This window comes from Crocodylus siamensis, chromosome 3 (genome assembly GCF_052110815.1).
Source record: "Crocodylus siamensis isolate JL-2025a chromosome 3, ASM5211081v1, whole genome shotgun sequence".
Taxonomy (NCBI): Eukaryota; Metazoa; Chordata; order Crocodylia; family Crocodylidae; genus Crocodylus; species Crocodylus siamensis.
The window spans coordinates 19,602,599-19,615,679 of record NC_143397.1 but is presented as its reverse complement, the minus strand read 5'-3'; the positions used below and the strand labels follow the sequence as shown (position 1 = coordinate 19,615,679).

At 45.1% G+C, this 13,081-nt stretch overlaps 1 protein-coding gene across 1 annotated transcript in view; it reads left to right on the top strand.

The window, feature by feature from the left end:
• The first annotated feature begins 1,181 nt into the window (after positions 1-1,181).
• The window catches only part of ATP8B1 (ATPase phospholipid transporting 8B1), a 97,597-nt gene continuing 85,697 nt past the window's right edge, over positions 1,182-13,081 (top strand). The window contains exon 1 of the mRNA XM_090037853.1: positions 1,182-1,308. The gene's annotated coding sequence lies outside the window, so the exon portion shown is untranslated. The remainder of the gene's footprint in view (positions 1,309-13,081) is intronic.

Below are 13,081 nucleotides of genomic sequence, written 5' to 3'. Positions count from 1 at the left end.
TCATGCCAGGGGCCTGGAGCTGTATTATTTGGTTTAAGATTGAAGGAAAAAACTAACATAACCTAATTGGAAGGAGTAGGAAACAACCTGCAGGAGTGGGAAAGAGGAACTCCACTCCCAGGTGAGAAGGAAGCTGGGCCTGGAAATCTCAAGCCCATTACACAGAAAAGAACAGAGTTGCTAACCCCCATGGAATGAGGAGGTTAGCACCAAGCGATAGGTAATAATGAGTCCTGAAGTCAAGTGACTTCCCAGCACTGCCTGACTAGAAATGCTGCTGCTGCTGCTTCCAAGCAATTGGTTTTAAACTGTGGGTGGAGCATGAATCAAAGGAGGGGTGCAAGCAGGGTTTGAATTACGGGGGAATTAGGCTGAGCCCCCCCATAACAGACAAAAGCTGCCCTGTAAGACTTGAAAGTCATAGCTGGGGGGTCTCCTATTGTATTGTTCCTTCACTTCAAGAGTCAAAGCTCAAGTGAGCCCTGGGTGCAGGTACATGCACCCCTGGCCGTCCCTGGGGGGGGAGGGTGAGTCAGGGTGACCGCCTCGGGCCCCCTGCTTTGGGGCGGCCCTGTGAACAGTGACTTTCAGGTCTCACTGTGGCCGCTGTGTGCTGTTGGCTCCAGGCTCCAGCTGCTCACCACCCTTCCCCCCACCCCCACTTGCCACCCCCGGCCCTGTGCGGCCTGATACGCCCTGCGCCTGCGGTGCTGATACCCCTGGATCCGCCCGAGGAGCTGCTAGCCGAGGCCACGAGGCCCGCAACCTTGACCAAGCAGCAGTGTGGTTTGTCCTGCCCTGGAGATGAGCCAGCAGATGAAGGACAGGTCGCATCGGACACCTGCAGCCGCAAGAACCGGGCCCTGCCAACTCTGAATCTATTCACACGCCATACTGACACTGATGCTTTTACTTCACATGCACGGGACGATTACTTTTTTTTTTTTTTTTTGAGTAAAAAACCCCGCTAGACTCCTGTGTACATCGGGGGAAACACTGGGGGCTCTCGGCATTCTCCTCGGAGCTTGATACCCGCTGCCTGGAGCCGCCCGGGCCGTGCTGCGCGGCTGGGGAAGCGCCGCCGCGCCGTGCAGTGCTGGCGGCGGCGGCGGCGGCGAGGGGAGTCCCCGCTACCTGGCGTCACGCGGGCGGGGCGGGGCGGCGCGGGCGGGCGGAGCGCACCTGGCGCGGGGCAGCGCCGCCGACCGGGGAACTCGTCGGGCCGGTCCCAGCCATGCGGCCGCGCCGCTGCCCCTGAGCGCGGCCCAGCCCCGCCGCGCGGAGCCGAGCCGAGCCGGGCCAGGCCAGGTGAGGGCAGCGCACCTGCGGGCCGGGGCCGGGGCCGGGGCCGGGGCGGAGCGCGGCACGTCGCAGCCTGAGCACCAGCTCCCCTGCGCCTTCCCGGGGGAGGCGAGCCTCAGCTCCCGGACAAGGGGCGGCGCGGTCTCGTTTTTAGACCAAGGCGCAGAGGTGGACGCATTTCCCTCTGCCAGCTGTCGGGCACAGCCCGGGGAAGCGCCTGCCCTGCTCTGTGCTCTCCCTGGGTGGCGGGGAGGCGCTCAGTGCACGTGGAAACGCGTTTGTGCTGCCCCTGGCTCGCGCTCTGCTTTGGTTAGTCTCTAAGGTGCAGATCCGCCCGGTCTGGATTGCCTCCGGCGCAAGGATGTGGGCCGCACAGGTCGCGGTGATGGGGGTCGGGCTGCGCGCGCCCTTTACCCCGCTGCTTTTGGCTACCGAGGCTCGGGGGCATCTGAGCGCCAAGGCCTGAGGGCTCGGATGCCTGCCCTGGGTTTGGGAGTAGCTGAAGCCCCAGGCTGGAGAGTCTGGGAGGGTAACACCACACAGAGTTGAATGACTGAGGTCTCTCCATAGATAGCCTCTGGCACTGATTTGGCACCAGACATGACATTTAAAAAAAAACCCACCCAAAAAACTACCCTGTCTCCTGCTTGACTAGGCGGCTAACCACATCTCTTACCAATGGAGCTTCCATTGTACCACGCTAAACATCTCACACCCCTCCCGGCCCCCAGCGCAAGAGGTATTCACTAGTCCCCTCACTGTGCTTTCAGCGACACTTGCCTGTTAAAATGCCCAGTGATTCATTTTCAGAATGACTGCTCCGTGAGGTAAACATTAACTTGCTCAAAAAGCATGTTGCATCCATCTCTTGAAAAGCTGCTGTAGGGAACAGGCAGGGGAGGATTGCCAAGTGTTGTTTTTTTATTATTGTTATTATTTTTACATCCTCATCTTTCTCAAAAGAATAGGGAGGGTCTGAGTTGGAGAAAGGCGGATGGGAATTCACTTGTTTTCATTCTAGCACTAATGGTAAGATCTGGAAATTACTCACAGTGCCTTGCCGTGCACAGATTTATGTTTACCTGAAGCCTTTTTATTTGTCTGCCGTCTGCGTATCAACAGTTCTCGGAAGGACTAGGTGGGCACCTACATTTGATTGTGCAACATTAAATGACATGGGTTTTAATCTTAAAACAGCACAACACTTTTATTTTGGCTGGTAAAATACGCTGTAGTTCTGATCAGAGAGTAGTTCATGAGTCAGACCAGGCATAAAGTTCTTTAATATGAAGAGGAAAAAAGCTCTTGTAACAGCATAAATTTCCATCTCTCCCATAACAAAAAAGCAACGGCTTAGCAGAAGGCAGTGGCTCTAGAGCATATAGATCTTAAGTATACAGAGGGGGGACTTCTTTCTCTACAGGGAATCATGAACATTTTGAGACCACCATGCTTAAATTATTTTGTCCAGTATAAAGCTTTCCTTTCTTTTTCATAACAAAGATGTGCAGGACAAATTTCTGACACTCATACCTCTCAAAAATAGACATTGCAGAAAGTCTTATAGAAGCACTTTTGTTTTCAGTCTGATTCAAGAAATATTTTGTCTTTTGCCTCTACTCAGAAATGTAGTATGGTTAATTATTTTTTGCTCTATAGTTTTTGTTACTAGTATATTTGATCAGTGACTACGTAGTCACATACTGTACATGCACAGAGGTGCTACATTAAAGAACTTACAATATAAATACTGTAGAAATGGGAATTAAGTGCTAATTCATAGCGCTGCTCAGTATATTTTAGGAATATTTGCTAAGATGTTGGTGCATATTGCTTGTCTGTTCTGGTAATCAAAGGAATGGAAAATAAGCCACAACTTAGATTAAGGCTATGTGAATAATCGCTTAGCATTTACTGTTTGTTCAGTGGCTGAACTACAAAATTGGAATGAATTTTTGTTTTGAGTCAGCGTGAAATGAAAATATTGCTTTTTTGTTTGGTGAACTGAAATCGCTCATTTTTGCTTAGGTGAAGTATTTCCATTGACCCTAAACATTGACATTTTGTGTCTCTGGGGAAAAAAAAAATAAAGGAATTGACTCAAAAAATGGAGGAAAAGGGAGGTAGTGGTTACTGGTTATGGTCTTGCTATGCCTTTCTTAACCCAGTGGTTAGGACACCCACCTAGTTCAAGCCCCTCTGTATGTGATTCAGAACAGAGATTTTAAGTGAAGAACTCCTTGCTTTCCAGTTGATGTCCTTATACTTATTATTAACATACTTATTCATTGGATCAGAGACTGGAAAACCAGGTGTTCACCTTGCCAGGTGAATAACTTATCCATCAGACCAGAGACTTCAGCGGCCTGATGAATATTCAGGTATTTAGTATAGAGGGGAATGGCTTCAGCAGGAAAAACTGGAGAAACCCACCCCAGAATACCCTGAAACGTCATGGCTACCGTACAGTATTCTTTTGGGAGGTAAGAGGCTTCAGTTCAAACCCCTGCTCTGAATCAGGCCAAAAGGAGATTGTAATTCACGACTTCCATAACCAAGTGTCCAAACACCGATCTGGAGTTACTGAAGGCCCCTCTAGCACCATGGCTCTCGCTCTCTCTTGTGTGTGAATGGGGGAACGTCTCTCTGTCATGAATTTAATCCGAAAATCAAAAGAGTTTGTTTCAGATGTGTCGAAGTGAGCTGTATCAACAATTCCAAAATAATTTTTATTCATCCAAATCTACGTGGTGAATTTGACTTGAGTTTTATGTAGTTTGGAGTTGACCTGAAACTGGATTTATTTATTTATTTTTTACAGCATGTTTGTCAAGGTTTAACCCTGCTCCTGATATATGATAAATATGGTTAATCCACAAATTGTGTTATGTAGGGTGCACTGATATTTATTATTAACCAGCCAAATCAGCCGATACCGATAACTGTTATTTAGTATATTTAGTGTCATTTCTAAGCATGGGGATGCTGGTACAGGAGACACAGTAGCACTTTAATTAGTGTGCCTCTCAGCCACTCAAATTGAAGTGCTGCCCACCCCGCAGAGTACATGTAAAAGTGCCTGTGCCAGTTGCGGCTGGCAGGGCTAGCCTAGCAGTGCCTGTGACTGGCTGTGCAGAGCCCTTTAACCCCAGCCTGGGGGTGGCTGCCTGAGCCCACCTGACTGCCCAGGGTTGGGTGGTCTCTGAGCCAGGCTCCCCACTCTCCTGTCTCTGCCCAGGGCAGGACCACAGGATTGGAAGGGCAGGACCTGGCTAGGCTGAGGGAGCAGCTGCCTCCACCTCTGCCAGGCTCTGTCCCTGATTCTTGGGGCACAGACCTCGGAGCGCTGTGGGTTGAGTCACACTGGGTGGGGCCAGGCAACTCGGCTCAACCTGTCTCGGTCATGTTTGCAGCATTCAGCACGTTATTCAGCACCCACCCTGACCCAGCCTGCAGTCCATGCCATGCTATGCCAACACCAGGGACACCGTGGCAGCTGCTCCGCTCTGGCCCAGCCCGGCTCAGTGGTGAGGGGATAGGGTTGTATCTGGGGGCATTCTGGCTCATGGGAGGGAACCCAGGTGTCTGGGGGTCTCAGCCAGAAGGCATAAGTATTGGAGAACATAATTGGCCATAACAGCCCAAAAAAGCTAATAGCCAATAATGTAAATTTCTCTTTTATTGATGCTGATCCAATAGGCACCCTAGTGCTGATCCAATAGTGCACTTCTAGCAGTGTGGCACTGCACAAGTCACTTATAATCTGTCTATAACATGGGGATAATAGTCTGTAATACCTGTGAGGAATTTAATTAATGATTATAGTCATGTAAATTAGACCAGCAGATGCCTATTAAGGCATAGACATGATCTTATAATAAAACTCACTTTAAAAATATTATCTGAGAAGTTTGGTGCTATTTGGAACATCTGATGTAGCAGTGGACTGAAGTAGACAGATCTCTTGTTTTTGGCTTGTCTAATTCTCTAGTTCAGATTTTTTATTACTTTTGTGTCTTATTGGTTAACATTTGAAGCAGTGTATAAAAAAAAAAGTGTTTTTTCTTTAATTTTTTTAAAATAGAGTGGGTTAAATGGACCAGTTATCTAAACAAAAGCTTTTTTTAAAGAGTCTTTTAGAAGTTGCTCAGATGTTACAATGATGGGTGCTATATAGATAAAGGTTCCTGGTACTGCAGGTTTCCCTTGCTTTATGCTGTACATGCATTCCTGGAAAATGGAGCATAACTCAAATTCACATAAAGGAATCCACTTTACATTGTAATAAATAGGAATACGTTCCAAGACCTTGACTGTACTGACCCCCAGACCTATTTCTGCAAGGTATTTTTGGTACTTACCAACAGCAGACATTACACACAAGCACAGGATGGTGGTAAATGTTACCATAACAGAGATGGCATCTATGGAAATACATGTCGCAGACAATGAGCGAGAAGCACAGATCCCCGCCCAGGAGACTATATTTACGTGTCACAATGCACCACACAAAGCAGCTGTGGGCTTCTACCACACTGATTGCATAGGAGTGAATTTACCTTGCATATAATGAATTTTTGGTATAAAAAGGGTCATCGCATAAGAGCGAATTCACACATACAGAACTGCATAAAGCAAGGGAAACCTGTACATGCTTTTGGAAAGTCTTAGATGCTGATACTACTTGTGCAGTATATTTACAGTAGAGAAGGGCAGGTGAAAAGATGTTTGAAAAGAGCACACAAAGCAAACCAAATGAACTGCTAGTTAACCTATACCTAATATGAGTCCTATATAGGTTCTTAATATTAAAAACTTAGTATCTAGGTCCTGGTACACACTTACCGATACCAAATCATTTTACTAGCCAGACTTGCTAAGCTGTGGGCTTTTATTTGTAAATCATAACTCAAGTGTCTGGTGAGCATAACTATTTGTTTGCCCTATGCTTCCCTATTCTAGTCCCTGCAGTGGATTTACTTATCTGGAGTAGCTTATGTGATATTGAAGCAATTTCTTTTTCCTACTTTTGGGCATGCATCCCAAGTCTTTATTTCTGTTTTTACTTCAAGTATATTTTGAATCATTCCTTTTACTTCCTGTCCTTGGTGAGGTTTCCCATGAGTATCCTGGTCCCTAGTCTTGTAATTTACTACGTTGAATTAAATAAGCCACTTGCCTGCCTTGGGCAGTAGCGTCTATTCAAATTAGCTTGAATTAATTTGCTGTATTCAGCTGTGGTTACAGCTTTTATTTTGACAGCAGTTTTAGTCAAGTTGGCCCTGATTGTGAGGGTCTTTTTTGAGTTCACTTGCTCTGCTGGAGTTCAGGAGGGTTTCCAGTCTTCCTGTTTTGTTGTCATTTTTAAGTGAAATGAGCTAACTGAGAAGGTGTGACCTTGCCTGAGCATGGAGCTGAGCGCCAGAAACCTAACTCCCGCTCCACCCGTGACATGCTGTGTGGCCTTGGGCAAATCATTTAACCTCTCTGTCTCTGTTTTCATCAAAGGTAACGAACTATCTCCCAAGGGCATCATGACGAAGAATTAGTTGAGTTAAACAACAGTGTGAAGATATAGTGCTGTGTGATAAAGGTCTAGCAACAGTAATTCTTAATTCCTTGGCCATCTTATAAAACTTCTATAACTGCTTGGTTTTGGGGTGGGGGAGAAGAGGTTGGTCTCCCCGTGGTTTCCTCTCCCACCACCAGTTATCAGACTTTCTGTTTTTTATAATGAACATAATAGGATATTTGGACAATTTGATCAGGTTATTGCTTGTCACCGAACTACATGGGCCAAATCTAAGAGAAGACTTAGGCTACCCCCGGTGACGTGCCTAAATCCAAGTGAGCAATCCACATAAACACTATCTTAATGCTTAGGTTCTTGGGTAAAGATCTGCTACAGCAGGTTCTCAGAACAGCTGCCATCTTGGCTGAACTGATTATCTCAACACCTATTTCATACCTAAGGCTGCTTTGGATTCACAAACTAAGTGTCCCACAGCAGAGGTCCCTGAGGGGCCTGACTGATTGTGGAGAACATGGAAGACATCCTGTAGCACAAAAGACAGCATGTACACCCGTTTAAATGAGAAAATAAAGCTGGTGGGCGTTTGTGGCTTGTTTTATAATGCCCAGTGGTTCGAGTGTTTGCCCAGGAAGTTAGAGACCTGGGTTCAGTGTATTCCTCAACCTGATTTGCATCATTCATCTCCCAGGAGTGTCCTCGCATACCTAGGGACCTACCCAAATCATGCAGATGTCACAGAATCATGAAATCCGGCAATCTCTGTAAAATCCATGGAAAAAGTAAAAAAGAAAAACAACTTACCAAAAGTAAAATGTTGGCTCCTCACTTTGGCCCACCAGGGAGGGAAGAGGGAACCAGGTCTGCTGGCATAAAGGGCCGCCGGCAAGATGGCTGCTATCTCATGCCTCCCCTCAAATGGTGGAGAGGGCTGCCTGTCATGCCAGTCAACAGTGAGGGGCTGGGCCAGTTAGCCCTCTCAGTAAATCAGTGGCAAGGGGTGGAGCTATATGCCAGACAGCCCCCTCCTCCCCAGTCAGTAGTGGTTGGGGCCACCAGGACTTTTGGCCAATCAAAGGTGTATGTGTGTGGCGGGGGCATCAAGATAAGGCCTCAAATATTGCAACCAGCCCCACAATCTGCCTGCGAAATGGGCTGGCTGCCTCCTCCAAGTTGGGTAGACCGCTATTCGTAACCAAGCTTCAAAAGGAATGGTGGAGAGTGTCACCCCAACCTGGCGCCTAGCTTTGAGGTTAGAGCCCTCTCTTCAGAAACGTGATATGGGTTTGAATTACTCTCAGGGTGAAGAGGGCACTGAGCTTGTCTCCAGTAGGGTTGTGTGAAGCTTCAGTCACTGATTCGATTCAGAGGAGATTCGGCCCGATTAGGGGGCCAAATCTCCGAATCCAAATCAAATCGGGAGACCCAGTAAAAAGCTCCAAATCGATTTGGAAAAGATTTAGAGATTTGGATTGGCTGGGGAGGCATTTAGAAAGCAAAACAAAAAAAGACCCCTGCGCTCACCAGCTGCAGCGATCACCCAGAGCCCCGCAGTGCCAGCCCCAGCTCCCAGACAGCACACGGCACCCCGTCGAGCCTCGCTGCATCTGTGCCATGAGGCCGCTGCCGTGCAGGTGCCAGGCATGGGGGGCGATCCCTGTTGCCCTGTACGGGGCACCCAGAGGCCCTGATCACTGCTCCTGCATCCAGTGAGTGCAGGACTTATTATTTTAAGTGTCAGGAGGTTGGGGTCAGGCAGGGCAGCCATGGGGGCTCCCCCCCACCCAGGCAGAGGCAGGCACAGCTGGGTGGTTGCAGGTTCTCCTGCAGCTCCTCCAGCTGTGCCTGCCTCTCCCTGCCTGATCTACATCACCGAATCTCTCCAAATCGGCGCTGAATCTTTCAAGCCAATTCAGCTGAATTGAATGGGGACAGTGGTTCATATCACCAAATCGAATCACTGTCCTCTGAATTGGCTGAATCCGAATCTGAATTGGATACTTCCCTATTTACACAGGCCTAGTCTCTAACTTTTTAAACCACTAGGCTAGTATGTAACAGGCAGGTACTACTGCCCATTTCTCTTCTGGAGAAGAGCAAACTAATTCATTCTCTATTTCGAAGAGCATTGAGGGTGGGATAAGAGATGAGATTTGAGATATTTCTAGATAACTGCCTTCAGCATCCCTCCCAATTTCTATATGCCCAACTATCTACCCTCACCCCTCTCCCCATAGAAAGCCTGACATAAATGTCCAGGAGCAAAATTAACAAATCAAGAAGTTGTATGTGGCAACTCTCAGCAATGTAACACCTACATCTTTTCATGGATCTGGGTCACGGGGTTGCACAGGGAGATATGTAGCATTTGCTCCATAAGGTGCAAAATATTGCCTATGCACAAAAATAAATAGGCATTATGGAAACATTGGTTGGGTTCTTTCTTTGGTGTTTTTCTTCAGTCTCTACAGCAAGCCTTCTCTTCAATGAAAGGAAGGGAAAGGAGAACTAGCACAAGGAAGTCTAGAACGATCTTAACTCTTAATTTTCTGAATGTTTTGTGTGATGCGTTTCTACTCTGTCTAGAGGTAGTTTTGATCCCTGCAGTATAAATGCAGTATAGAGATGTGGAATCATTCTCCATTTACAAACTGAAATCAGACACAGCAGGTGCGTGTGTACGCGTGTGCGTGTTCTTCTCCTTATAAAAAAGTGCAAGCTTGAGTGTTTTAAGGTGAACTATTCACAACAAATTTTCTCCTCCGCAGTGACAAAACTATGTTGGATAAAACATTTTAAGAATTTTCCCAGCTATGGTTTATTAAAATCTGATCAGGGCATATAGGTAGTAGCAACCTCCAATTTTGTTAGTAGACTGCAACCTATTTTTAATATATCAATGGTAGAAGATCTTCTGCTGCATAGAAGACTGTGCTGCATAGAAAATAGAGACATGACCTGCCCTTTGTGCTCTTGTGTGTTTTTCCTTAAACAGCAAAACCCTTTCATTTATCTAAAAATAGGGGCATATTTGTTAGAAGTAGAAAAGACCCTTATGATCATCTAGTCTGGTCCTCTAACACAAAGATCCTCATCTGGAAAACTTTGAACAAAGGCCACAACTTTTGTTTGAGCTATAGCTTATCTTCCAGAAAGATATCTAGTCTTGACTTAAAGACTACAAGGGATAGAGGATCTGCATATCCTTGGTTAAATTATTCCAAGGTTTAAATACCTGCAGTGTTTGGAGGCTGGGAATTTGCTCTATCTCTAGCCTTGTCTAGCTGCAGATGCAGCTCTTCCGCACCCTGCAGACCGTGGGTCCCCACTACCACTGTCCTCTGACCACTGGCTCTGCCATCAGACCTGCTGGACCTGCCGCTGGCCTTGTGGAGGTGGCTGGGAGGAGCCCTGTGGTCTGGATCTGGCCCAGGGTCCAGGCTTAGTTTGACACTCCAGCTCTGTGCTATAGGGAAAATGGTGTCCTAATTCAGTTCCAGGTTCCTTTCTGCCATCTATTGACATTCCCTGATATCAAAGAAGTAGATGGAGTTAATTTAAAAAAGAAAAGGTAGCAAATTCCAGGAATTTACAAGACTGGCTATTTAGCAACCTCCTACAAACACATAAGTATTAGAGGTTAGCAATAATCACTTTTAAAAAGTACCCTCATTCTCACCATTTGAAAAGAGTGACTAAATGCCTAAGAAAAAAAAAAATATATATATTCCTGGAATATATCAGGACAGCCACCCTTTAAGTCAATATTTTAAAAAGCAGTTTGCAACACATCCTGTTGCAGCATTGCCTGAACCAGACAGAACCAAGACTGTCATGCATCAGTTGCTTCTAAATGAACTGAGATTAACACTAATGTACCTGACTTGCTAAAATAATCAGTTTATTTGTACAGTGGGAATAAACAACAGAACCTTGCCATTTATTTTCGTTGTTGTTTTTGCTGTCTAGTTAACATCATTACATGGCTGCTGTTCTCTATTTTTAAATGCCAGTTAGAAAATATTAAAATAGTTAATGTCATAGGTATACTGTTAAGGACCTGGTTTTGCATGAAATCTTCACAAACCGTGGATTTTCCAAATGTAGGAATTGCATGCACACAAAGAGAGACCACCTTGCAATTGTTTTCACCATTGAATAATATTTTCAGAATGTGTTTTAAAAATACTTTTGAAATTGAAGTTACAGAATTTAAGAACACGTCCTAGTATTTGGCTGGGCTATAGGCTTTCATGTTGTTTTTTTTCCCTTGTCACTTTTTGTTCAGTTTTGCTGCTGTTGCTATTCAGTTTTGATCTGCTAAAATCTTGCAAAGGCTATATTATATATAATTGGCCTCCTAGTTATATGCAGTAAAGGGTCTGTCTGTCCCCCGCCCTGTGTAAATGGTCCATTAACAAAATGACCCTCTTGTGTTCAAATCACATTAGTCTCAGGTAGTGCCAGTGAAATCAAATAGACCACTGTGGGGATCAGCTGAGAATCTGGCACCTTGTGCCTTAGATTAGTATTTTTAACCTGTTGAATAGATTAGATTAGATTAGTTTAGTATTGAAGTTTTTCTTTTGTCTTTGAGATCTCTGAATTGGCTTGTGGTACATTCTAGTATTTTAATGTCATAGTGCCCTGCAGTTTAAGGACTTGAGGGAGGAAATGTAAGACTTGCAACAATACCACACTAACTTCCTGATACAGGAGAAAATATGGCTGGAAGAGACCTCACTGGGTCATCTAGTCCAGGCCCCTGCTCAAGGGAGGATCGTCTCTGACTAAATCATTCCTGCCAGTCACAATATCACAATGCCCATAAAAAATATTTGCCTTTCCAGTTGTGCAGTGCTAACATTAGTTTCGTATGCATTTACAATGCAGCTGATATGCTCCTTTCTATTTCTCTTATGTGTGTCCTTTGCATATTTTCTAAACCTTGGCAGTTTTGGCTGGATCTTCCTTACGCTAAGAAAGACATTTAATGTGGCCCTTCAGGCTAAGGTGTGCAATTATTTAATTGCTCTTTTGTAAAATGTTTTCTAACAGCTTTTATCGTTCTTATACATCCTGCTGGTAGTTTAAGCAGATACCGCATTGAACAAGCCATTTGTGACAAAAGCTTCTCTCCTTTGAACAGTTTAAGTCCAGAACCCAGTGGGACTAATTAGAAGTTCATATAATCTTTTACCATATTGCAAACATCCAAATTAAACTGCAGAATTGGCACCTGTGCTGCTCAATCCCTTCACTTCTTTGACTAAAGCAACCTAGGGTTTTGTCTAAGTCTTTCTGTCCTCCTAGCAAACTAATCTGATTGCAGTAATACCAACTTGCATTTTCCTCTGAAATACAAAGAAGGTTAAATAAAATTAGGCCCAGATTGCCCCCAACACCATGTATAAGCCCTCTTATCCAACCATACGTTTGAATGTATTTCCATATATGCTAATGTTTTGTTTTTTCCGCTCTCCAGATGTTTCTCTTGGAGCCTTTTAAATGTTAGCACCTATCTTATTTTTTTTCTTGCTACAAAATGTAGCTGCTGAGTACAAATGTTGTATTGCTCAAGAAATATGCAATCCTTTGTCAAAACTTTGGCCATCTTTTTTCTTGGTTAGTTTTCCTAATTTTTTGAAGAATCTTGTCAAGTTTCTTGTAAAGCTAATGAAATAGTAATACCTTAGCTTACCTTTTAAAAACTGTCATCTTGTACATCTCTGGCATTAGCTAATGACTGATGAGTCTAAGGATGAGGAGACTTCCACATAGTTAACTATGCAGCAAAGGAGGACACATACTGGCAGAAACTTGTTTCCCCACTAGCTCATTTGACAGGACGGGGCTATCTATGCCTCTGGATGTGACTTGACCACCTGCATCTGATAATATCCTGCTAATTCCTAGTGCAGTTATCTCAACCTTCTTAAAATTCAACTACAATAGTTGGTTTGGCTTCACGATGCTGCATGTGACATGGATGAGCTGTAATTGGCCCTCAGTTACATTTGTGCAACCTCTGTGATATAAACACGAGTACATGAATGAAACCGAAGTCAGTTTTTGCCTTATACAAAGTCAGATAGTGCAGCTGAATTTCTTAAAGCTGTCCTTACTCTGTGGAACAGCAACTTATTGCCCAATGCAGCACCTTGAGGTCAGATATGACCCCAGATGCTCATTCTCGTGTCACCCACTGACTGTCATTCTGGGTCTTGTGGTCTCCCATCTCTGTGACTC